This window comes from Ceratotherium simum, chromosome 18 (assembly GCF_057802395.1).
Source record: "Ceratotherium simum simum isolate JZ-2026a chromosome 18, ASM5780239v1, whole genome shotgun sequence".
Classification (NCBI taxonomy): Eukaryota; Metazoa; Chordata; class Mammalia; order Perissodactyla; family Rhinocerotidae; genus Ceratotherium; species Ceratotherium simum.
Genome location: NC_141917.1, coordinates 21,551,621 through 21,578,334, shown reverse-complemented (window position 1 = coordinate 21,578,334; position 26,714 = coordinate 21,551,621). Strand labels below are relative to the sequence as shown.

Here is a 26,714-nt window from a genome sequence, read left to right as displayed (position 1 = left end):
ATGTGCTCTTCTGCCTTGTGCACATGATCCTTTGAGTTCTAAATTGGCCCTTATCTCTCAAGAACAATCCAACCATTGTAGATGAGGACTCAACAACTAAGAGTTTCAGAGATGGCATTAATTTAAATCCATTCACAGCCACTTTGACATTGAGGTAAACTCATAGAAAATAAACAATCTGAAATCTTTGGAACTAGGGTGATAAAACCACATTTATCTTTTACTTTTTAATCCTCTTTTTTTATATATATATATTTTTTTTCTGGGAAAGATTTGCCCTGAGCTAACATCTGTTGCCAAGCTTTCTCTTCCCACCCCCAACAAAGCCCCAGTACATAGTTGTATATTCTACTTGTAAGTGCTTCTGGTTCTTCTATGTGAGCTGCGGCCACAGCATGGCTACTGACAGACAAGAAGTGTGGTTTCACGAACGGGAAATGAACCCAGGGCACCAAAGAGGAGAGCACCAGACTTTAACCACTAGGCCGTCAGGGCTGGCTCTTACTTTTTATCCTTTAAGACCCAAATTAGTAGACTGTTTTAGCATTTTTAAGTATCTGGAAATAAGAATTTTTATTCGTCTTGACACGTAAGATAGTGAGTATTAAAATATGATGTTTATAAATTACCCAGGTTTAGAAACCTTTTCTCAGTAGATAACGTATCATAGTATCAGGAGGAATCTTTTCCCCACCCACCTGCATCTCCCTTGCAGCTCTCAGAAGCTCTGAAATGCAGCACCCTTTGCTCTAGGAAACTAGGAATCATTTTGTGGCATAAAAGATATGTTGCTCATTATGAAGCAATTGTATAAAGACAGGGAGCAAAGAGAAACACTTCTCTTTATGTGATTATTCTAAGATATATAAAAACAAAAGCAGAGGAATATAGTTCAAATTTGAGTTGTAGGAACGAGCAGTAATAGGAGTACTGAGATTAGGAAAATTAGGGGAGAATTAAAAACATCAAAAGAAAAGTGGAAATAATTGAGTGAACTTAAAAATTCTCAAGACATAAAATGATGCTGTATGCAAGGTTATGACTGTTAGCTCATATATTGTGAATGAATTTAATAAATGGCTGATGTATAGAGGAAAATATTTTGTCTTGGAGTAAAATATCCGGTAATGTTAAATAAAGATGGAATAATACAACAAAGGAATGGCAGCCTGAAAATCTTTTAAAATATGTGGTAAAGTAAGAAAATTAGTCAAGTTTGTATTACTACTATGAAGTTATTTTTAAAAGTTCACTACTAATTAATATTTAAATCACAGATCACTCATGATAGGCTATGCATTGTGCTAAGTGCCTTTATATACATTATTACAATAGCTTTATAACTTGATAACTAGTATCATCCCATTCTGTATATAAGTTAAGTAAGGCTAAAAGATATTAAGTCAATGAACCTTTAGTCACACAACTTCTAAACTAAATGCCAAATTCAAATCTACATAGTAATTCTTCAAGAACAGAACCTATAGCCACTCAGATTTACCAATAAAATAGCTCCAAGTAGAGAAAAATAGATTATGACTTCTTCAACTATAAGCATTCTTATCTACCTTAATGTACATGCATTATATGATGAAAAAGCTAAATAAAAGGACAAGCTACAGGCTGGGAGAAAATATTTGAATATCTCATATCCGGCAAAGGACTTTTGTTTAGAACATATAAAAACTCTCAAAATTGAACAATGCAAAAACAAAAAGCAATAAAAATATTAGCAAAAGATTTGAATGGGCTCTTCCCCTAGGAAAATAAATAGATGAGAAATAAATACATGAAAATGTAAACAAAATCATTAATGATTATGAAAGTAGAACTTAAAACCACAATGAGATACTACTATTTATCTGTTATAATAGCTAAAACAAAACAAAACAGAAGCCTGACAAGACAAAATGTTACCAAATGCCAGCAAGGGTGCAGAGCCACTATATCTCATACATTTTGGTCAGGATGAAAAATGATACAGTCAATTTGGAAATCAGTTAGTTAGTTTCTTATAAAACCAAACGTATACTTACATGTGACTCAGAAATTCTACCTAGAGAAACTAAAATTATGTCGTGCAAAACCCTTCACATGAATGATTATAGAACCATTATTTAATTGCCCAAAACTGGAGATAAGCTAAATGTCCTTCAAGAGGTGAATGAATAAACAAACTGTACATCCATTCAATGGAATACTACATAGTAATAAAAAAGAACAAAGTATCAACACTGCCAATGACATGGAAGATATACAAATTACATTATGCTGAGTTGAAGTCAATCTTAAAAGGCTAAATACAATATGATTCAAATTTTACAAATTCCTGGAAAACACAATTCTATAAAGATGGAAAACAGATCAATGTTATAAGGGGTTCAGGGTGAAGGCGGGGTTTGACTACAAAAGGGAAGCACAAGGGACTTTTTTGGGAGATGGAATTTTCCTGTATCCTGTTTATGGTGATGGGCACATGAATCTCTGCATGTATTAAAACTCATAGAATCGGACACTAACTCACAAAAAAGGAAATTGCATGCTTTTTAACTAAAAATTTAAAAAATATTTTAAGGAATTTGATTATGAAATTGACATATTTTATAGTATAAAACACTGACCTCTGCTTATTTGTGAAGAGTATGTGTACTTGAAAATAAATGTATATTTTGTAATGTTGTTATTGTATGTGTGACAGGATAGGAGTGGTATTCTGCATTAGCTTTCCCAGTTTTATATTCAGCCTATGTAGAAATTAATGTGTTTTGGAAGGAAAAAATTGCACAGATGTCATTTTCCTCAAAACCAGGCAAATTAAAAATGTAAATAATGCACTGTTTTGGTTTTGAGCTTCCAGAATCACTTGGAATCTGAGATATTGAAATGTTAACAGATTTGAGACCATTTTCTGCCATAAATAGAGATGACTAGATTGATAGCCACTTATCTTATTTGTAACTTACATTAATTTTCCTACTAAAAATACTTAAGGGTAACATTTGGCCGAGTTTCCTGTATCCATGATTATAGTACCATTATGCTGTTCTGAAAAAGCACAATCCAAATATAAGCATTAGTCTTATGTCACTTCTATTATGCCGTAATCATTGATAGTACACAGGAATATGAAGACATGGAAAATAAAGTCAGAATACAATTATATTAAAATAAAAATTCTTAGGGCCAGCCCCAGTGGCCTAGTGGTTAAGTTTGGTGTGCTCTCCCTCGGCGGTCTGGGTTCAGTTCCCAGGCACAAACCTACGCCACTCATCAGTGGTCATGCTGTGGCGGCGACCCACATACAAAATAGAGGAAGATTGGCAAGAGATGTTAGCTCAACGTGAATCTTCCTCAACAAATAAAGTAAATAAAAAATAAATAAAAATTCCTGGAGACTTCCGAGTAAAATGTCAATTTTAGAGTAGATGAGTTCCCTAAGATATTCATTAAATGGCTATACACACATACTAATATCCATACAAATGTGGGTTTGTGAGATCAATAACAGAAATGAACATTTTAAAAGCTATTACACTAGTCCAAAGCACTTACCAGGTGTCATAAAGTTTAGTCAACACTAAGTTTGTATATCCCTTGATCTGGCTGTCCATTGGTAGGCAATGTGGATAGTACATTGAAGAATTAAGGCAGCACACAGCTAACAGTTATCCCTTACATTACCAAATTCGCCCATTACTCCCCTGATCAAAAATCAAGTCTTAAAGAAATCATTAATATTGCACAACCATTTCATGAAATATCAACACTATATCCTTTACCGTTGCCATGAATTCTCCAGGCCGTCAAAAAGCCAAGTACATTCTGTGAACAAGATAAAATATCTCTGAACTATTATATACAATAAGTAAATTTTCTCATTTGCTTATAAATGTTAATATTTTAAATGGTACAAACGGGTAAGATGCTGCTTCTCTAATGAAAATATTTAAATTAGACATGAACCTAAAAATGAGCTCAAGCCATCCTTTATTTTAATGAATGGAAATTTGATATTTTGATTTTGTTTTTCAGGATAATAAAAGTCCTTACGTTATGGACTGAATGTTTGTGTCCTACCCCAAATTCCTTTGCTGAAACCTTACCCCCATGAGATGGTATTAGGAGGTGGGCCTTTTGGAGGTAATTAGGATTAGATGAGATCATGAGGATGGAACTTTCATGAATGGGTTTAGTGTCCTCATGAGTCATGAGAGAGCCTGCTTCCTCTCTCTGGTCTCTGCCATATGAGGATACAATGAGTAGTCTACAGTCTGCAGTCCAGAAGAGGGCTCTCACCAGAACTCGATTATTCTGGCACCCTGATCTTGGATTTCCAGACTCCAGAACTGTGAGAAATAAATTTCTGTTGTTTATAAGCCACCAAGTCTACCATATTCCGTCATAGCAGCCTGAACTGACCAAGACATTTTATATTACTCCTTTTCATGAGTGGAGAATTGACCATTCCCTGCATATATTGAACAAACTCTTTTTAAATCATCCTTTATTCACTTTTTCTACTTACCCTCCAAATCAGAGGAGAAAATCAAAACAAAATTATCAAATGTGTGTATGGATGAAGTTCACATTTTGATTTCTTTTGTATGTAGATATCACATAATATACTTAAGGGCACTTATTTTGACAATAATGAAACATAGTTTTGCCACAATGTTTTAAAATTTAGAAATATTCTTCTGTTCATTAATTTATTTTACCTATTAAAGCAAATTATTTTTTAAAAAGGGTTGTAGAACAGCAGTTGGGACAGAGAAACTGTGTTTGGAGATTAGCTCTTTGGTTACAAATATGTGACTTTATAAAAGTTTTTAACCACTCAGCCTTAGATTTTACATCTCTAAAATGGGAACAATAATTGTATACATCTCATGAAGTTTTATGAAAAATGGATAGGTGGCACAGAACTGTGCTTAAAACAAGGATAATTTATTGGTATGAAATCCAGTTGTGTTCCAAATAAGAAGTCAGAGAAAACTTCATAAATATATAAGAATGCTAGGAAATGACCATGTCAGCCCTGTATTCTGTGTCAGTCAGCAAGCAGTTTTATTTTTCTTCTGCAGTCATAACACAACTGAGTTTGAAATGCATAACAAAATTTGAAAACCACAGCTTTTCATGTTTGTTCTCTGTCTCCGATTATGAATGCCATACTTTTGAATGTTCCAGAATGGCAGTCTTAAAATGAAAGGAAAAGAATATATTTTCACAGCACATTCAGCTCTAAAATCTCATTTCTGGAAGCTCTTAAAGGTCTTCCAATAGAATTAAAGTCATGCTTGCCTGATGAGGAAAACAACCAGTCACTTCAGTCAACAACCTAGTTATCAGATATCCTAGAGGGGAAAAAATAACAAATTGCATTTATAAATGTTTTCCCCTTCAAAATTTTGCTTTGCCATGGCAAAAATGTATTCTGAATTTTGAGAAACCTATTCAGCCTGAAAAGTATTATTTCATATACTTACTTGAAAATTGCTATTGAAAACAGTGTTTGTAAAAGAGGATAGAAAGATAATGTTTGGTGTACTTTTAAAACCAATTTTATTTCTCACCCTAAGTTAGTTTTTCATCAATTAATAACCTAGAACATTTATATTTTTCACATTGGCTCTATAATTTAGGTCATGTCAGTGAATTCTCTTGGGATATAGTAAATTTAGGATTATGAGAGAATAAAGCTCTCAGTCAATTTCCAAGTCTGCCTTTCGTACTTTAAATACGTGAACTTTGCAAATCTACTGAAATTCTCTAAGACTCTGTAAAGATATTACAGCAATAGCGACTATCTCTTACTACAGGATAAAGTGAGAATGCCCTTTCTGCATGTCCTCCCAAGAGTCCTTACCTGCGTACATAATTTCTACTTCAACCAAGAGAACTGCTAGGTTTTTGTTGTTGTTGTGGCTGCTTTTTTGGTTTGGTTTTGTTTTTTTCTGCTCTCACTGCTGAAATTGCCTAGATAGAGCTCATGGTGAGACTCTGCTGGATTCCTGTGACTATTATAGTCACTCTCAGTGGTTCTTTTTCAATCTCTAGTCAAGTCATTACCATAATTTTTTTTTTACTGAGAGACTATTTTGTCCTTAGTCCTGGCTCCTTAGCCTCCATAAGCCTTCATATGGCCAAATCTTGTCCTAATCCTCAGAAGTGTCCGTTTTAGTAGCCCCCCTCGCCCAGCCTTTTACTCATCCCCCAATTCTTTCTATTTTCTCCTGGAGAAAATTATTTTTTCTCAGAGGACTGCAGCAGCTCTTCCTAGGTTCTATCAGGTAAATTGGAAGCCTTTCTGGAAACTAACCAGTTTATAAATCAAATATACACTGGTTTGGGTTTATTATTCCCTTCATGGAAGCCTCCATCTTTGGTGATAAATCCTAGTATTTAGTGTCTGTACTTGATGAAGCTACATGCCCCTCACCATGGGTCTGTAGATCTCTATTATTATGGTTCCAGGGAGATAAGGAACATATTTCATTCCTTCTCTTCCAAATGATGATTACCGATGCTGGTTGTCTCTGGTCAGGCCCCACCCTCTAGGGAAGTTACAAAAGTAGAGACAATAATACAAGCATCCAGGAAGCCTAAGTGCCCTAATCCCAGATCTACTAGCACAGGACCCAAAAAGTGTTAATTTGCTCTATTTTTAGCTCTTGGTTCATTCCAGCCCGTAATTCTGATATGTAAAAAATGCAACAAAATGTTTGTATGAAATTATGTGACTAGTTACCTACACTGACTTTCGCAGTGTTAGTGGGAGAAGCAGCAGGCCAGAAGTACCCAGAAATGCTTAAACATACAGATTCAGGTTATCCTTTTAATACACTTATGACAACCTTCCTTGTCTGTCACACATGTACCTCCAAAATCTCTCAGCAGACCTTTACCCAAGATAGAGTGAGCTAGTCCACTTATAAATTTACATTACTCATTAGACAGAGCATTCCCAAGCTGAAAAACTAAATTCTTCCTGGCTGTTAGTATCCCTGGTGTTTATGAGAAACAAGTATAAGTCTTCTGCGGGTTAAGAAGGAAATCCTCAACACAGATACTTATGGATTCCCACATATTAAATTTAGTCAAATATGATCTGTTAATAAAAATTCACCAAACACAGGCTACTATGTATGGGAATCAACATAACCAACACACAGGAGTTTGTTGAAGCCTAAAGCTCTCAGCGCCATTCATTTTTAAAAACAGAATGTAAATAACCATGTATGAAATATGTAAATAAATTTTATTGACCAAATGAACAAATAGAACCAATATAGTGACCAGGAAGAAGAAAAAAATGAAACTATGTATATGAAAATTAACTCAGAAACAAAAAATCAACTGATGACTTAAGTGCCAGATTAGTCACAGCAGAATATAAATTTTGTAAATTGACAATATATTAAAAAAAGATCACTCAGAAAACAGTTCAGAGAATCAAGAAGAGTTGAAATATGAAAGAATAGTTAAATGAGAAGGGCTATGAATGGAAAGATCTGAAAAGAGAAATGAGCCAGTGGAGTATTCTGAGAATATCCCAAACTGATAAAAGATATGAAACCACAGCTAAAAAAACAATATACACCAGAAAATAAATGAAAATCATTTATTTTATATACAAACTCTAGCTGAAACTGCAGCAAAACAAAGCCAAAAAAGATCATATTAAAAGCAGCCAGGGAAAAATGAAAATTAACTATAGGAAAAAAATATATGACTAACAGGAGTCTTTTTCAAAGGTAATAAGATAAGATTAAAAAAATGGAATAATAACTTTAAAGAGCTGAGAGACAATACTGACAAACTAGAGTTCTCTACACATAAAATTATTTTTCAACAATAAGGGTAAAATACATTGCAAATAACCCAAACCATTTTTTTTTTAAATCAAGATAACATCAGACAAAGATTTTCTGAAGAATGTACTTCAGAAAGAATCAGCATATTTCAAAAAGAAAATCTGGGAAATTACAAAGAAACAAATTGGAAAAACAGTACATAAGTTTAAATAAACATTTACTAAATAGTACAACAATTATGCAAATAATGATAATGATAATGATGAGGAGGAAGAGGGAAGGAGGATGACAACGATACTTAGTTAAATAGTAGTGAAGTTAAGAAGAAGAATAAATAGAACTGAAATGTATAAGAAAAACATGCAAACTAGTTGGAGATGATTAGACATAAGGCTTTTCAAGCCCTTTTAATTTGGAGGAATGACACTAGCGATTTTGAATTATTTAACTTTTAAAATATCAACTACGTTTAATGTCAGTGTAACCACTAAAAGAATATAATTTCCAAACAAATTGGGGGAATAAAACAGTATGTAGATAGATATTAATAGAGGTATAGATATATAGTTATAATAGCCAGATAATATTTACTCAAAGAACACTAGTTTAGTGTACTATTAAAAATCGTGTTTAATTCATTATGTTAACTAGAAGATAAGTCATATGATCACCTATGATCAATAGTTCAAAAAAAGTATGTGGTAAAATCCAATACATTTTTATCATCCAAAGTATAAAATAAGCAAATTTTTATAAACTTACTTACCAAAACAGATAAATTCTTAGAAGTAATAGGAGAGATTTTTACAAGTTTTACTTGAAGTAAAATAAATGTACAAAAATCAATTTCATTTCTGTAAACAGACAAAAAACAATTAGCAACATAATTTAAATGAAGATATTGATAATAATATCAACAAAAATTCAAAATACCTAAGAGTATATCTAACAAAATATGTTCAGAAACTTTTAAGATTACGTTATGACATTTTATAGAATGATATAAATAAGCTAAATTATTGAAAGATAATCCGGTTGATGCATAGGAAATCATATCTGTCCTTCCCAAATTGAACTATGGATTCAACACAATTCTGATGAAAATCTCAATCCATGTTGTTGCATGAAATTTGATGAAATAATTCTAGTATATATATAAATGAATAAATAATTAAGAATTGTCAATCCACAAGTAAAGAAGATCAAATGGGGAGACTTTCTCTTCCAGATGTCAATGGTTATAATGAAACTATATTAATTAGGGTAATGCATATTGATATACAGAAAGAAATATAAAATGATGGAAAAAATACAGTCCTGAGAAACAGACTAGACCACGTGAAGCAGTAATATATTGGTCAGAGCTAGTGCTATTGGTCAATGGATAAAGGATCAGTTACTTAAGAAATAGAGAAACATTAATTGTTTCCAAATTTAAAAAAATGGATGTTTACCTCAGAGTATACACAATAGATTAAACAAATACAAAAAGCAAAATTATAAACATTTTAAACACATTAGACTATTTTTATAAATTTGAGTAAAGATGTGTTTTTGGAGAAGACATGAAAAGCAAGAACCATAAAAGATAAGATTTGTTAATATGAAACTCTTAAAATTAAGATTCTAGGTTTATCTAAGAACACCATAAATAAAGGAAATAGACCAGTCACAAATGGGGGTAATTGATATCTCCATAGAGCTAGGATGCAAAGTTTCTGAAAGTTTAGGTATATCCCTTTACTTAGGCTATTGTTGCCAACTTAATGCCACAGGTTCCTTAAAATATTCTAGGACGAAGTTTTAAGAACAAAATTATGATATTATGTTCAGAGTCCTTTAAATGTACCTTATTTCTCCTTTGTTCTAGGGTCTCTTGGCTTAGTCCTCAGAATTGAATGAAACCTAAGATTCTAGATTAATGGCTTAATTCTGGCCTCAGTTTTCCAAACCTAGAGTTGTTTGGTATGAATAATTCTTATATGAATCAGAGAAGAAATATAGCTTTCTTGATTCTTTTTTTCCAAGATCTCTATCATTAAATAATGTCAGTCAGAAGAAATTGTGCATATTTGACTTTTCTTGAGATCTGATGATCATCTCCAACCTATTTGTCATTGTGGTCATGACACTCACCATTCTTACTCTACCTTTGATCATCTGCCGGTGGGACAAATCTGGGATTCAAAATCTTGGTTATAAAACACATTGTTATGCCTCAAATAGAGGGCAGGTGTGCTGTAGTATTGATGCCTTCAGCTCTTTGTCCCTCAGACGGGGACTGAGGTAATTGGAACCCTCTGGCCAGTCCCTTTGGTTGTAAGCAGATTTATCTTCTTACCCTGGCATGCTATACCAATTGTACAAATAACGTTTTCTGTATGTGCCATAAAATGAGAAAGATTGGGAAGCACTATTTTGGGCCATCATTATATTTGGTACTCAAGTACTGCTGATATCAATGAGACCATTGTAATTGTAATGCTGTCCCGGGCATTTCTGACCATGAGAGAGCAGAAAAAAAGTGTATTTTTCCCCAAATAACTTAGCGTTCCATATTGCAATCTATTCTTCACATTAAGTGGGTGAAGAAATAATCTTCAAGGACATTCTTAGAAGTGGCTTGGGGGACATGCATAGTTAATAAATAAATATTTAGCCTTTCATATTCTTCCTCTACCTCTGGCTGCCATTTGGAGTTGGCCAATGTTAGATTTGGGTTAATATATATCAACTGGCAATCTACAGAGATCATATTTAGCTGCCTAAGTCAGTGAAATTAATACAAATTCTCTAGCAATTTGAATTTCAGCTCACTTCAAATTTGTCTTCCACTTCGTTTTTCAAGCACCCTGATAGCCATTACTAACAACATGTCCCAGATTATGACTCTGATATCTACATTAAATCCTTATTTTTCTCCAAGACCAGATTGACTTCAGATGTCCATGGGCATTTGGCTATGAGGAGAATGGTTAGCTTTTTCCTTTCATTAAAGCAGTTCTTCCTTATACAAAGAAAACCATTTTAATATACGTTTGGTGTAAGAGAAGTCCCTAGATCTTTAATGTATGCCAAATATTTTTATTTGACTTTTTCAAGTGTTCTCCTAACTTTCTCTAAAGAGCACCAGTGGGGATGTGGATTCACCTATGCCCCTAAGTCAGTATGTAACCTGTGCGAGATTCAATGAACTGAAATTTTGATAGTCACAGCCCTCCGACTACAAAACTAAGAGATTGATTCAACAAGTTCACATAAATATCCTAAATTTCATTCTTTACCGTGAGGTGAACATTTCCAGATATGCGTTCTGTTTTTCTTGCATTATTATTAGTTCATGCAGTTAGAGTAACTATCTCACTCATTTCTCAAGGATCTTAATGCACTTTCTCCATTTATCACTCTTCTACATTTTGTTATTGTGTAGATGTGTTCTTTAATTCTATATTGATGTAAAACTCTATAATATAGCATCACTGACATATAGAGTATATTGATTCTCATACTTACATTATTTCTTTTTATTCTTCCTTTTATCTCCACACTTTAAATAATATTCTTTCCTCTGAAAAACACCCTTTAGATCCTGATGACACCTTTGGTCTCCTGTTGATCATGTTCTCATATTTATTCTATGCCACTGTGCCAGATAATCTCTGTGGAGGGAAGCATGGTACATGTGCTGTGTGTTGGAGATACAGCATAATAGGTTATGCCTCAATGAACCCGTGGAAAGTCTGACATGCTTTTGTGGATTTCCTAGTTATCTTATTATTGATGCCTAAGAAGTAAACTGTCACTCTTCTGTGATTCTTAATCAAACTCTTACTTAAAACTAAATTTTTCCTCCTTTTATATTTCTGACAACCCAATGGCATTTCAATTTTAAAAGCTTCAAACCAATAATCACCATCTTATTCCTCAGAATACCTTATCCTAAAATAATCCACTGCTTCTCTCTGGTCTCCTCTTCTGAAACAGCACTTTTATCTTTTTAGTTATACAGTACTTAAAACCAATTCTGATGATGTCCTGTATCTTACCCCTCACCATTACCAAACTCATATTTTGACAATTTCTATTGAAGAATTGCAGAGTTGCTTCTGGATTTAGTTATCCAAACTCTCTCAAACCCAACTGTATGATTACTTTAGTTCAGGTGTGTTCATTAAGGAACAATATAGAGTGTGTCCAAAACAACAACAACAACAAAACAGTACCACTTACATCGGTGTTCCTTAGTTCTCCCTGCTATGATTCCAAGGGAAGATATTTTAATTCTCAGTGTACATTTCCTGCAAGTATATAAAGCTAGTGAGGAATATAATGGGAATAACGTTTTTTGGAACAAGAGCAGCAGTAGCTGGTGTTTGGTCTGATCATATATGGAAATTGACTCCATATATGGAGTTTGAGTTGTGTCTTGACATGTGATGTAAAGCAAGAGGATACTTTAACCTCCTCCTGCTGTAGATAAGCCTCAGCCCTTATAAGAATTTATTGCTCTTCATCAGGTCAGGGTGGCACCTGGATGGAGGAACATTTTATTTTTGTATGAGTTTCCTAAAATCAATCAGAATACTGAGGTTCTTTACAAGATACAATATCAAAAAATTATTTTGGAATCATATCACTTTTCTTGCTTGGCTCAACGACCAATATAACATTATCTGTGATTTATTGTATATTTTAATCCATATTAGAGCAACTAGCTAAGTTGAAACTCTTGCTTCTCTTTTCATACAAAGACTAGCATATATTTTTCATTACCCTAAGGCATATAAAGACAATTCTAAAATACAACCCAGATTATTCTTGGGCACCTCTCTACCGCCAATTCTCCAGTTCGTGCTCTCAGTATGACTTGCCAGGAATATCCGTAAAGTTCTCCTCTGTTATTTCTTTTCTCTGTCTCTCCCATGGAGTCTGATAATATTTCAGTTCCCAAGCAAACAGCAACAATGAAAGCAAAATTGCCAATGTCTTTTTTTTTTTACAGGCCCATTTTATTTTCCTGATATTTAATTTTCTGCTTGAACTAACCTCACTCAACCTCCTCAGCCTTATCTTTTTCTAACTCCTTTAACGAAGCACAAGACCTGTCCAAACTAAGTTGCTTCTTATACACGCTTTTGCTTTCAGATCTCCATTATTTCCACAAAGATGCTCCTCATCTTGACTCATCTCCCTTGCTCCACATTCCATTTACACTTTATTTTATTTTATTTTTTTTTGTGTGTGGAAGATCAGCCCTGAGCTAACATCCATGCTAATCCTCCTCTTTTTGCTGAGGAAGACCGGCTCTGAGCTAACATCTATTGCCCATCCTCCTCCTTTTTTTCCCCACAAAGCCCCAGTAGATAGTTGTATGTCATGGCTGCACTTCCTTCTAGTTGCTGTATGTGGGACGTGGCCTCAGCGTGGCCGGAGAAGTGGTGCGTCAGTGTGCACCTGGGGTCTGAACCCGGGCCGCCAGTAGCTGAGTGCACTCACTTAACCACTAAGCCATGAGGCTGGCCCTCCATTTACACTTTAGAATCCGTCCCAACTGACACAACATATTTCTTGATGCCTCAAGGCCTGTGCTAAAGCAATTTCTCCCTCCCCTAAATAAAAAACGACTCTGATTTTTATCTCTCTTATGACTTATACTTTTCTATATTATCTTATATTTATGTCCATCTCTTATTAAACATTTTAGATTTGGAAATCTTAGAAAAGATGATTGGATCTCAATAACATTTATATTTCTCATACTGTATATAGTGGGGACTATACAAATATTTTTTATAATTATCATGGTTCTCACATGCATAGAAGTCAAATTTTCAACTTAATTCACTAAGATCCAAAGCCTTTATTTTCTTTTCAAAATTGGAGAAAATAATTGAAACCCAAATGGAAGAAGAAATTGAAAATATCTCTTTTGATTTGTTTCAAATATGGAAAGAAAGATTCATCAGAAATTAAAAAGTAATTAATATTTTCTTGTTAGTGCCATCCAGCCAATTCCAACTCCTAGCAACTCCGTGTACAGCAGAGTGAAACCCTGCCCAGTCTTTTTGTACCATCCTCTCATGTTCTGGCAACATATCAGACAATGCTCTACTGCTCTTTTTAGGGTCTTCATGGACAGTTTTTCAGAAGTAGGTGGCCAGGTCCTTGTTCCTACTCTGTCTTAGTCTGGAAGCTCCTCTAAAACCTGTCCACCATGGGTGACCCTGCTGGTATTTGAAATACTGGTGACATAGCTTCAGCATCACAGCAATACACAGTCAACATAATATGATAACCGACAGACGGGTGGTGTGTTTCCCTGACCTGGAAATGAACCCGGGCCACAGCAGTAAGAGTGCTGATTCTTAACCACTAGACCACCAAAATTAATATTAATAACATATAATTTTAAAACACGTGAGGGCCGGCCCCGTGGCTTAGCGGTTAAGTGCGCGCGCTCCGCTGCTGGCGGCCCGGGTTCAGACCCCGGGTGCACACCAACGCACCGCTTCTCCGGCCATGCTGAGGCCGCGTCCCACATACAGCAACTAGAAGGACATGCAACTATGACATACAACTATCTACTGGGGCTTTGGGGAAAAAAAAAAAAGGAGGAGGATTGGCAATAGACGTTAGCTCAGAGCCCGTCTTCCTCAGCAAAAAGAGGAGGATTAGCACAGATGTTAGCTCAGGGCTGATCTTCCTCAAAAAAATAAATAAATAAAATAAAACGTGATAAATACTATAACTGCTTATTAAGACAAACTGACTATGATTTTATGTGAATGCAGGTAAACATTTTATGTTCCCTCATCTCTAACCCTGTTTTCAATCTATCATAGAGCAATGGAAGCATCAAGATTTACCATGGCCAAATTTACTTTGTTTTACACAATGAATTTCAGACCCTACAAGACAGAGAATGATAAGTTATTTCTGTAGCAATGAGTAAATAAAAATGATTTAATCATAAATATAGTTGACAATAATGCACTTTACTTTTGCTAGTTACTCGTTTGAATTTTTCGTGTAATACACTAGACATTTGTTGATAGCTTTTACATGTCAGCCAGCAGAAATCGGGAGAAAAATCATCATCTGTATAGAGTTGCTGATTTCATAGGCATAGGAATTCTCACTGGTTTTGTTAGATTGTGAACACTGAATTGTTTTAAATGTAACATCTGCTGGCTGTATATACATTTTATTTACCAAACAAAAAAAAAAACCAAAAAATTTAAACAGAGCCAAAGTGGACATAGTCAGAGAATACAACTCACCATATTGCTCTGAAGGGTAGATGCAGGAACTAGGTTTATCTCCATTTTCTTTCTCTTCCCTTGAAGCTCTGCTATGCACTCCTATTGTGAGATCATGGTATCAGCACAACCAAAATATTTTTAAATAAATATTTTAAATGTTAGTGAAACATCTTCTTTCTCTTTTGTCCCCTGAACAGGCAGTTTTCTGGCTAAAGGAACTCAGCATGAGTAGCCACACTGAATAAGTTCATGGTCCTCATGGAGAGTAAGCTCCATCCATCACTGCCAATCGTGCATCCCCACTCTGCCAGCTCCGTCTTCATTATCTGGTACTCCTCTTCTTCTCATCGTTGTATTAATTGTGCTGAGTTTTTCTGAGTATGATGTAATCATCAACTATTGAAGACATACATCTTCTAGGTGCACATGCCATGTTCAATCAGTGCTGAAAGCCTTAGAGCATTTCTTTCAGAATGTATAAAGTCTAATTTCACCAGGAGTTTGCTGTTATCCTAAGAAGCGATAAAAATTCCTCCAATTTCCCCCTTAATAGCAACATTTCTGATTTGTAACATCTTCCCTGAAAAATCATAGGAATATATCCAGTCTGTGGTTATCATATGTGTATCCAAAAAATTAATATTTTTTTCAATATGCTCAATTTCCCACTTCTTTTGAATCTTAACGTATGCATATACTTTTAAAATTGTTTATTCCTTACAAGCGTAACACTTCTAAGATAACTATTATGAACTTCTATGATAATTCTAATTGGCGTGAAATAATGAAACAATATTACATGTGTTCTGACTGATTTTAGCAGAAGCTGATCTGGCTATTCATTTATCTTTACCCATATCAACCTACAAACACAGAATGTTTTGGGAAGAATATGGGCTCTTATACCATTAGGCTACATATTCTCCAAAGTCATGCATTTTTGTATTCAAATAATATTTTTGACAATCTTGTCTGATATCAATATTACAACCCCTGCTTTTTTATTGCTTGTGTTTTCTTGGTATAATTTTGCCCACCCCTTTAACCTTTATGAGTCTTTCTATTTTAGGTAAATCTCTTGTACAGAATAAACTTAGATTTTGATTAATGAGCAAATCCAAAAGCAGAAGATTTAAACACAGTTATAAATATTGACATGACCGATGTGCTTAATTTCATATTTTCATGAGCTCTGAAGTTATTTTCATGTGTGTATTAAATATATCTTTTCATAAAGAGTATGTTTTCTCTGCTTTTTTGAACTAATTCTGGTATTTATGAAGATTTTGATTTTGTTTAAATTATTACCTTATAGTAATATATTTCATAATATCCTTAATATCCTTTTTAATTATTTAGATTTCTCCATTTTATTTTATCATCTTTATGTGATATCCTCGACTCTTTCTCATTACCTATGCAATCATCGATGAGGTTATTTTACTTTCTCACATTTTATTTCTTCTTTTAGAGAACTTATAATATTTAAATATTATTAGTTCATTTTGTTCCCACCTTTGATTCTAATAACTACAATTAAACATATTTATTGCTGACCATTGTTCTTCACTGAAGTTTCACCAATCTAGTTGATTCTTCAGATAAGACTCATGACTGCACTCTTAAAAATTCAATTATTCTGGAGGCCAGCCTGGTGGCGCAAGCAGTTAAGTGCGTGCACTCTGCTGGGGCGGATCAGGGTTTGCCAGTTTGGATCCCGGATGCGCACCGACGCACAGCTTGTCAAGCCATGCTGTGGTGGCGTCCCATATAAAGTGGAGGAAGATGGGCATGGATGTTACCCAAGGGCCAGTCTTCCTCAGCAAAAAGAGGAGGATTAGCATATGTTAGCTCAGGGCTGATCTTCCTCAAAAAAAAAAAAATTTCAATTATTGTCATATTATTTATAGTTGAAGGAAAGCTTGTCTGAATTTTAAAATTTTGCTCATTTTTTCCTTTGTGGTTCTTAACATATTATTTCACTGTTGTCTTTTATGGTTTATATATATCTAAATAATTGTGTTTTATAAGTGAAGAAGGCTATGCTGTTCTAACATATTTGGAAGTACACATCATGAATGTTAATGCAGATGACAGAGATGTTTACAAGATAATTTTCTGAAGGCCTAGTTCACCGTTTGTGATGATTCTTTAATGCAAATAAGTGATTGGAGTGAGAGAGGTATCATTTTGATCATATATTCATTATCATGGGCAAAATCTGCAGACTTTTATGGTGCAACAGGCAAATCACTCTTAAATGTAAATTAGTGAGAAAGTTATAGAAATCATGTTTTTAATGAAAAAAGAAAATGTTAAAGGAAAAAAAAGCAAAAAGAGACAGTTTTACTACATAGCTGCATCTATCCCTCAGTGACGTGGGCTGCCTGTTGAGTGAGCTTTCCAACACACGAGGTAGTAAAAAAATTCTATATAATCACCTTTGGAAATGTTTCAGAACTGAGGCCAAAAACTCAAATCCAGAGGTTAGCATAGTGATATAAATGAATGAATCAAACCAGATGTAAATGAACTTTTTCAAGAATTATGAAGCTGATAGATCATTTGGCAATGTCTGGTTTTCATTGAGTCTCGGATACAGAAAGTGTGCTTCTTCCTTCATTGACTCTCTTTTCATGCGAAAACCACAAAGGAAGCCTTAGTGACTAATGGTTGCTGACACTAGGCCTGCAAAAAAATCCTTGGGGAGGAGCAGACAGTAGTAAACTATCAAGCGCTGTGGCCTAGCTAATAGGTGACCACTAATCAGCTCTGTCAGAGTCTTGCAAAGGGGTAAACGTGTAAACTTGTCAGGCTTTTTTTTTTTTTTGAGAAGAGTATACATCTCAAATATTGTGTGATATTACCTATTTGAACACAAATTTAATTAAAACACAAGCACTCACTCGTGGACCCATATTTTCTTAGCCAGATGAAACCTCAATTTGGGCCATATAAAGCATGTGAGTTGCCAACCTGCAACCTCTAATAATAGTAATACTGGAATTGGATAGGTCTTGGAATTAAATGCTGCTATAAAATTCTCACCATCTTGTAAATTAGATGATTCTGAGTTCAAAGCATCAATGATTATGTGTAAAACTCTCAGCATCTAGAATCTACACACAGTTGCTGTTTCTATTTGCAATTTCAGTTTAAAACATTAATATGGTATGCTTCTTGAAAGAAGGAATTTATCAAATATTTTTTTTCTCATATCCTTATGAGAGAGTCAGTAACATAGTAGGTTTCCTCTAAATATTTTGTAATAAATGAGTGAAGACTACAAATTGATATAGCATTCTTTACATCATTAATTATTTTATTAGACTAGGTTATGATAAGCTTCTGTAAGACAAAGCACCTAAATTTATTCCTTTTTTCCCTAGCTTTTTATTCTCAACTTTGTCAAGTATATATTGGGGAAATTAACTTTTGGAACTATACAAAGCATCTGTTATAGACATGAGAATGAAGGAGAATGAGTCCCTATAGACTACTCTTTCTGCTATTAAGCGAATGTCATAAAGAAGTCATATCCGTTATTGAAATATAAAGTAATAGTGTAATTCCTGAAATAAAATGTACACCCATAGAACCAAGAAATATTTAAGAATTGAGTATTTTACATAACTAATTCAAATTTGAGGATTTTATATATTGGAATATCTTTATGATAGCTGATTCACAATTTCAGTTAAATACAGATGATAGGTGATGATCAATGTAATGATTCCATTTAAATATGCTAGAAAAATTACAGTTTACTAGTTATAATAATAAAAGTCTATTTAATCTAATTAGACTTCAAAGAAGATAACTGTACTTTAATGATTCCCAGTTCTACTTTTTTCAAAGTGTGTTGTCAAGGTGAGACATTAACACAACCGAGCTGTGTGGCAGAGTGTCAGCTTATACTGCACCAAACAAGAATGTGACTGGCCATTTCTTAAATCTTTAAACAAAATAAATTCAAACTTATTGAATATATTACTTCATAAAGATTTTGCCACATAAAAGGACAAGCAAATCAATTAAGATTTCCATGTTAGTCCATCTCAAGCTTCTTTGTAAATTCCCAAATAAACAAGTGGCTGGTGAATAATACTTTTCAAAAAGCCTTATCTTTGAACAGAGAAGGTTGAGCACTCTGGTAAGAGAACATCATTATACCAGAACTAGAACAAGATGAGATCAATTCACTGTTCTATATAGCTAATGCTAGTCACTCAAAGTAGAGAAAGTGAAAAGTAATATGCTCTTTGTGGGGTGGGGGAGGTTGTGTGTGTTCTCAAAGTTTAGCACATTTGGCTTTAAAAATAAGTTGGTCACTTTGTAATCCTATCTATTCATCATTGGTTGTTGATTATTGTCCTACATACTTATTACAAGTAAAGGAAATATATTCAGTTGAAATAGTCTTTCAGTGAGTTCATATGAGTCAAATACATTATACATTTATATTTTAATGTATATTATATTTTCAGATACTTTTCCACTTAAAAAGCAATACTTTAAAATTATATTTCTAAAAACTGAGATAAGGAACAGAGACTAAAGGATTTTTAATGTGTGATATTGTAATCAATAAAATACTGAGAGAAGTTCATAGTAACTGGAAATCACTAAGAGTTGAAAGAGTATGCTCCTGCTTCTGAGTAGGCTATCATAACTTCAATTTATTCATTAGCCAAAGTAATAAAAAGTGGGATGTTTTTAGATACTTACTTAAAATATGGATTTTATTACTTTGAAGTTTCAAAAGAGCGTGCATTTTGTTGTCTCTTGTGAGAAAAAACCCTGAGCAATAACTAAATGAAAATATCACTCAGAGCAATATTTTGAAGCCAATAATGCAAATTATGAATGAATACGACCAAACTGTTTTTGCAACTCAAAAGGGAAAATTCTTGGCCGGGAGCAATGCAATGAAAAATATAATCAAAAAACAAATTAATTAATTGCTTGGAGCTTCCTTTCAGAAAAGTTTGAAAATTGCCTTGATAAGTGAATTTTATGAAATAGATGAAAACTTGGCAAAGCCCTGCAAGTAGATATTTGTCATGTGTCAAAGAGGGCAGTCAGGCTCCAAAAACTATCACCTTAGGACATTACTTTCAAATGTACAAATGGGTACATTTAAAAGTGCTCAAAACATGCTTGAAAAAAATAAGACTAAGATTAAGCTAATCTTTACAATCAGATAAAACAATGGATATCAACCACTAAGCCTATTTTTCCATTTCTATTTATTTTGTTCATATTAGTGACTCAAAGTTGATAAATAACAAAGTGCTTGATTGGTAAAAACAGATTTTTAAGAAAAGAAAAAAATGTAACTGCTTGGGAAAACACTGAATTAACAGGAAAATATCAAAGCTTGTATAGATGGTTGTCAATTCAGCGTACAAAAAAGTATTAATTGTGCTAAAAGTACTAATAATATTCCAACCCTCGTTCTATTCTGTTCTTTCTTTTGTCTATTATTAATAACATTAAGGGGGAAAAGTTTAAAAGACCCATGCCTTACATATTTGATTTTCCAGCATTTTAAAGGAAAGTAAAATGCTTCTAGGATACTTCAAATAAATTAAAATTCAAATCACTTAAATATTTATGATAAAATCATAATGTTTAACCTTTTGAAAATAATGGAAACATATGCCGAATACTGAGTATGGAATGATCTGAGAACAACTTTAAACACTTTGTTTCATTTAACATTCAGCACACACACGTAAACTATGATTTATTCCAATTTTAAAGGTGGCAGAAGCAAGGCTCAGAGAGGATAAATAAGTCGACCAAACAATATCAAGATTTAATCTCCTCTGCCTGGCAACAAAACAAATCCTTTCTCTATTACATGAGACTGACTTCTCTGGTGGGGTGGTTGTTACAATTCCAGGTATACTGAGAAATTTTTTGTTGTTTGGACTGTTTTTTCATTATTTGGGACAGAGTTGTGATGGTTATAAATCTGTGCAGGGCAAGTTTCTAGTTGATAGAGATATAGATAGCACTAGACAACTGTGCAATATCCTTGTTAACATTTGAGGTAATATGAGGATAGCATGTCCAGAAATGTTTGCGTTATCTATACAGAGAAAGAAAATGTCTTCAATTCCTTGTACATGTGATTCCTAAGTGACTTCAATTACTTTCCAGTAACTAGGTTAGCAACTATTTTAGCTCAGGCTGTCAGCTAGCAAATTAATTTAGAGAGGTCCTCCTGAGGGTGGATTCTCTGACTCATGCTAGGAGCTGAAGAACAATAGAGTTAGGGTTGTACTACCTGCCTCTACACATCTAGAGACAGCATCACATGACCCTTACTGTAACAGTGATGAAAAAGACTCACTGTATTTGAGTGTTTATTTTTCAAGGAATTTCTAACCCAACTTTCCAACTGATGTAGTACTGGTAATCTGAATTTATACATCAAGAATGTGTTCACGTATGTGCGATGTGTATATATGTATATATGTATGTGATATCTGAGTATATATACGAGATATATAATATATATCATATACGGGTGTGTGTATTCATTGTCCAGTCTAGAATGCAAGCAGCAAGAGTCTTTGTCTGGTGGGTTTTGAGCAATGCAAACCGAATCAGAGTTTGGGAGATAGAAGACAAATGAGTACACCCTGCAGGTATTGAGACAACCTCATTTGCTCTCAACAGCCTGCATTTGCAAAGCAACTGGTAAGGAATGTATATTGCCCAAGTTAATCACTTGGTTTCTTAAAAGGTAAGTTCACAGTACAGCCTTTTCCATGAAAGACTAAAAAAAGCCAATGTTTATTATTTTTAAACATTTCAATATCCAATGGAGGCTCAATTTAGCTGTGTAAACGAGATATATTTTTTTGTTTTTTTTTCTTTCCTATCGTGCGTCTGGAGTTAGATTTAAATTGTTTGAATATCAGTTTTTTTAAATGACCACTTTTAAAAATAAATATTGATTTCCCAAAAATTACTATTGATTGTTCTCATATAAAGGAGTATCTACTAGTAGATTTTTAAATATGTATTCATACAGCACTTGAATGATGGAAAGTCACAAGTATTCCTATTGCCTGTAGTGGAAATATGTATGCAGATTCTGTCATTCAAATGTTCCTTTTACTTTATCATATTTCACAGAACTTTATATCCAAAGGGGAAAGAGAAATTTGCAAATATTTCTTATTCGATGAATAAACATAAGGACAGTCCTCACAGCACTTTGCAGACTGTGTGAAGGCATCAGACTGGCAAGAATGTAAAGGCTCCAAATGCTTTTGTTGGTCTATTTGTTTTGCATCTGCCAGCCTGTGTGTGTTGTGGTTGTCCACACCTCTTTCTCCATTTCATTTTGCAAAAATCCACCTAATTTTTAAATGAGAGGAAGGCAAACTTTAATATTTGAAGAAAATATATTACATGGGGAAAAAAAAAACCCTCCAGCATTGTCAAAACCCAAAACTTTTTATTCAAGAGAATTATATAAAAAGTCATAATAACTTAAGTCTACACCTCAGGAATGATTTCTGCCTACTGAAAAACTGTGAAATCATGTTATATGAATTGTTCGGAATTCCATTTGCAGTCTAGTTAACTGACCAAGAATATTTGATTACTTTTAGGATCACAGAGTATTTTGAGAGGGAAAGATTTTATTTTTACAGTAAGGAAAACCTGTCTGCCATTTCTTCACTGAACAAATATTTATTTTGACAGATATTATTCTAGCCATCTAAATTACATCAGTAAACAAAGCAAAGATCTTTGCTTTCACGGAACTCACGTTACTAAAGGATTAAGAAAAGATAATAATGGGCTGGCCCTGTGGCTTAGCGGTTAAGTGCGCCCGCTCTGCTACTGGCGGCCCGGGGTTCATTCCTGGGCGCACACCTACGCACCACCGCTTCTCCAGCCATGCTGGGGCCGCGTCCCACATACAGCAACTAGAAGGATGTGCAGCTATGACATACAAGTATCTACTGGGGCTTTGGGGGAAAAAATAAATAAATAAAATTATAAAAATTAAAAAAAAGATAATAAGCCATAGGGTGAGTAAGCACATGCCCCTTTTGTTTGTGATAGTTCCAAGTTATGACTGTTGTCATAACATGCTGTAAGAGCAACCTCTTCCATTCTTCAAATTGTTCTATTCAGATAATACATTAAATGGTCATCTTATCAAAAGAAATAATAACTAGGCCAATTATATAGAATGTTAGGTGATATGTGCTCTAGAAAAAGAAATAGTAAAGGGGGTGGAAGGTATTGGAGTATGGGAGATGGTGGAGACGGAGTCGCATAGGACTAGGGCTGTTGGAGTAGGCGTCATTGCAGATTGAAATCCAGCAAAGATTGGGATGGGTGCAATGGCTATCCAGAGGAACCAGGTCCAGACAAAGGAAATGCCACTGCAAATATCTTCAAGTGAGCATGTGCCTTAAGTTGCAAGGCCAGTATAGCTGAAACAGAGAATAAGGATGTCCGAGAGAAAATGAGAGTCAGATCATATAACTACTTGTAGGCCGTTGTAAGGTTTTTGGATCTTACTCTAAGAAAAATGAGGAAAAAACTGGATCGGTTTCAGCAAAGAAGTGACAGAAGAATCTCTGTGACTGTTGGTAGAAAAGAGATTGTAGGAGGAAAGAATGGAGAATGGAGACCTGTTTGGGGTATCTTGCTTCTAGTATTTCACTGGCCAAAGTTTTAATACAATGAATTGACTTAGTGGTAGCCTTGGCATTTTTACTATTTTTAAGAAAAGCTTTTATATTTTCACCATACAATACTTTGCTTGTCCTATCCTTTCTATTTCTATTTTGCTAAATTTTTTGTTTTTATTTTTGTTGCATGTGGAGGGCATTATCAAAAGCTTTCTTCTGTATCTTTTTACATAATTAGTTTTTTTCCATTTAATATGTCAATATGGTGAATCAAATATCACATATGCATGCATGTGTGTCTGTGTAGATGGTATCCTTTAAATACATTTTTGTATTTATTTCTATTATTTTTGCATATATTTTGTGATACATTTTTGATTATAATATGTATTTCTATTGTCATCTTTGTTTTATTTTGATATGAGGAGACTCGACTCACAATTAGATAATAAGTATTTCTATTTTTTGTATTCTCTGAAAGAATTAGCATAATATTGGAATTATCTTACTTGGAATATGTGATATAATTCATCTGTAAAACTTGATTTTCTATTTTGTTGTTAGCATAATTTTTCAATATTGATTTATTTTATTATTAAGTTTATACATGTATTCATGAGTATCTTTTTTGTTATATTTTTGCACGCTTTCTTTCTTTAAAGTATTAAATATATTGAATATACTGACAAAATGTTGATCGTAATATTTTCTTACTTTTTTTAAGTACATACTACTTTAAGGGCTATCTTCTCTGATCTTGTTACACGTGTATATTTTTCCTCTTTGAAAGGAAAGTGAAATATTGCAAAAGTTCTTTAATTCTTCTTTAAATTTTATTTTAGTCTTTAAACATTTGACTAAAATAAATGCTTTTGTAGACCTTCTCATTTTAATTTTATATTCTCTTTAATCAATTTCTTCTCATGTTTTAACTATTTACTTTCCTCCTTTTTTGGATTATACATTAGTTTTCATCTCTTCAGGTATACTCATTTATGTCTTTTAATTTTAGCCTTTCGTTTAATGAATTTTAACTTAGTTCATAAATGTTTCTTGAGTTAGCATTTGTTACATTTTTATAAAGTACTATTTTCATTATTATTTACGTCTAAATATATTCCAACTCCTGTTATGATGTCTTCTTTGACTTGAGATATTTAAAAATGGCCTTTAAAATTGTTACAATTGTATAGTATTTTTCATTAAGTATCATACTTATTTTGAACTTAAATATACACACATCTGGTAACATGCACTTTATAACCGAGATTGGCAAATAACGTCCCATAGGCCAAATCCAGCCCCAACCCTGTTTGGTAAAAAAAGTTGTATCAGAACCCAGTTATGTCCGTTCATCTACATATTTTCTATTGCTAACTTTCCAGCAGCAGAGTTGAGTAGTTGCAATTGAGACTACATGGCAGGCAAAGATGAAAATATTTACTCTCTGGAGCTTTACAGAAAAAAATTCCTGACTCCTGTTATATAATATTTTGAAATTTGATAAGACTTGCTTTATGGAATAATATATAGACTATGTAGTGGTATTTATATCTCCATGTATGCTTGAAAATGTGTATTTTGTAGTCATTTGCACTGTTTTATATATTTGTCCGCTGAACAAAATGTTTTATATGTTTTATTTAAATCTACAATATTTGATCATTTTTTTGGTGTGTTCTCCATTAATTGTTGAGTGAATTACGTAAAAAGTGAACACATTGATTATTGGTGTACATTTTTACTTTTATTTCTCTCAATTATTTTAGTTATACTTTGGGAACATTATGTTGGGGCATGTGAGTTTGAAATTAAAATTTCTATCACACTTTCAACATTGCCTTAAAATCTTTTCTTTTCAATTTCAATAGAGCCACATCAATGTTTTGTTTTTATTATCAGATTTCATTTTATATATATATATTTTTCTCAATATATCTATTTACATGCTTTAGCCATTATCTTATAAACAGCACATAGCTGCAATTGTGTTTTAAACCAGTTTAAAAATATTTATCTTTTAAATGAAGAGTTTGTTTCATTGATATCTAATTTGATTTCTGATTCATTTATATTTTTAAACCATTTATTTTATTCTTTCTATTTACTTCATTCTATATACCTAAGTCTGTGTGTGCGTGTGTTTCTCCTTCTTTTTGGTTTTATTTTGTTTTCTAATTCCATTAATTTTTCTCTACTAGTTTTGAAGTTATCATATGCTCTTTTCAATTTTCTTTGCTCCTCAGAATTTCTCATTAGGTTCATTTTCCTTCTCTCTGAAGTATATGTTTAAAAAAACTCCTTTAATGATAAGTTGTACATTGTACAACCTCACATTTTTAGTTTGTATTTAAATGGTTTTCATTTTGTTTTGTATTTTGCATTCATTCTGGTTTCTATTGTTACTATTAGAAGTCAGCTGACAATCTAATTATCATTCTTTTGTACATAATCCATCCCCTTTTCCCCCGGCTACTTTTAACATATTTTCATTGCCTTTGGTGCTTTGCTGCTTCACCATGAAGTGACCAAATAGGAATCTATTTTTATTTTTCTTTCTGGAATCCATTAGTCTTCATTCAAATATTTGTGACTGTAAATGTTTCTGGAAAATTCTCAATCAATATCCCTTTGTATTCTGCCTGTCCAACATTTTCTCTGTTAACTACACTGGAACTCTATTTTATCTTTCACGTCTCTTGAACTGTCTCATTTTATCTTTCATACCTCTTATAATCTCTTTTGTGTTCTCCATTTCCTTGTCTCCTTATGCTGCATGTTGTTATTATTGCTGTTCTTTTTTTCAGATCTATTTTTGTAGCTTTTAATCCTCTTCAGAGATTTCGAATCTGTTATTTAACTCATACACTGATTTTGTAATCTCAAACATCATATTTTTACTTCTTAAAATTTCTATTTTTCCCAAATCCAGTTGGTCATTTTTGAAGATCTCTTGTTCCTCT

At 33.4% G+C, this 26,714-nt stretch overlaps 1 long non-coding RNA gene across 1 annotated transcript in view; it reads left to right on the top strand.

The window, feature by feature from the left end:
• Window positions 1-16,320, top strand: part of LOC147914589 (uncharacterized) — a 70,362-nt gene extending 54,042 nt beyond the window's left edge. The window contains exon 7 of the long non-coding RNA XR_015555086.1: window positions 15,277-16,320. This is a non-coding gene — a long non-coding RNA (uncharacterized LOC147914589). The remainder of the gene's footprint in view (window positions 1-15,276) is intronic.
• The last annotated feature ends 10,394 nt before the right edge of the window (window positions 16,321-26,714 follow it).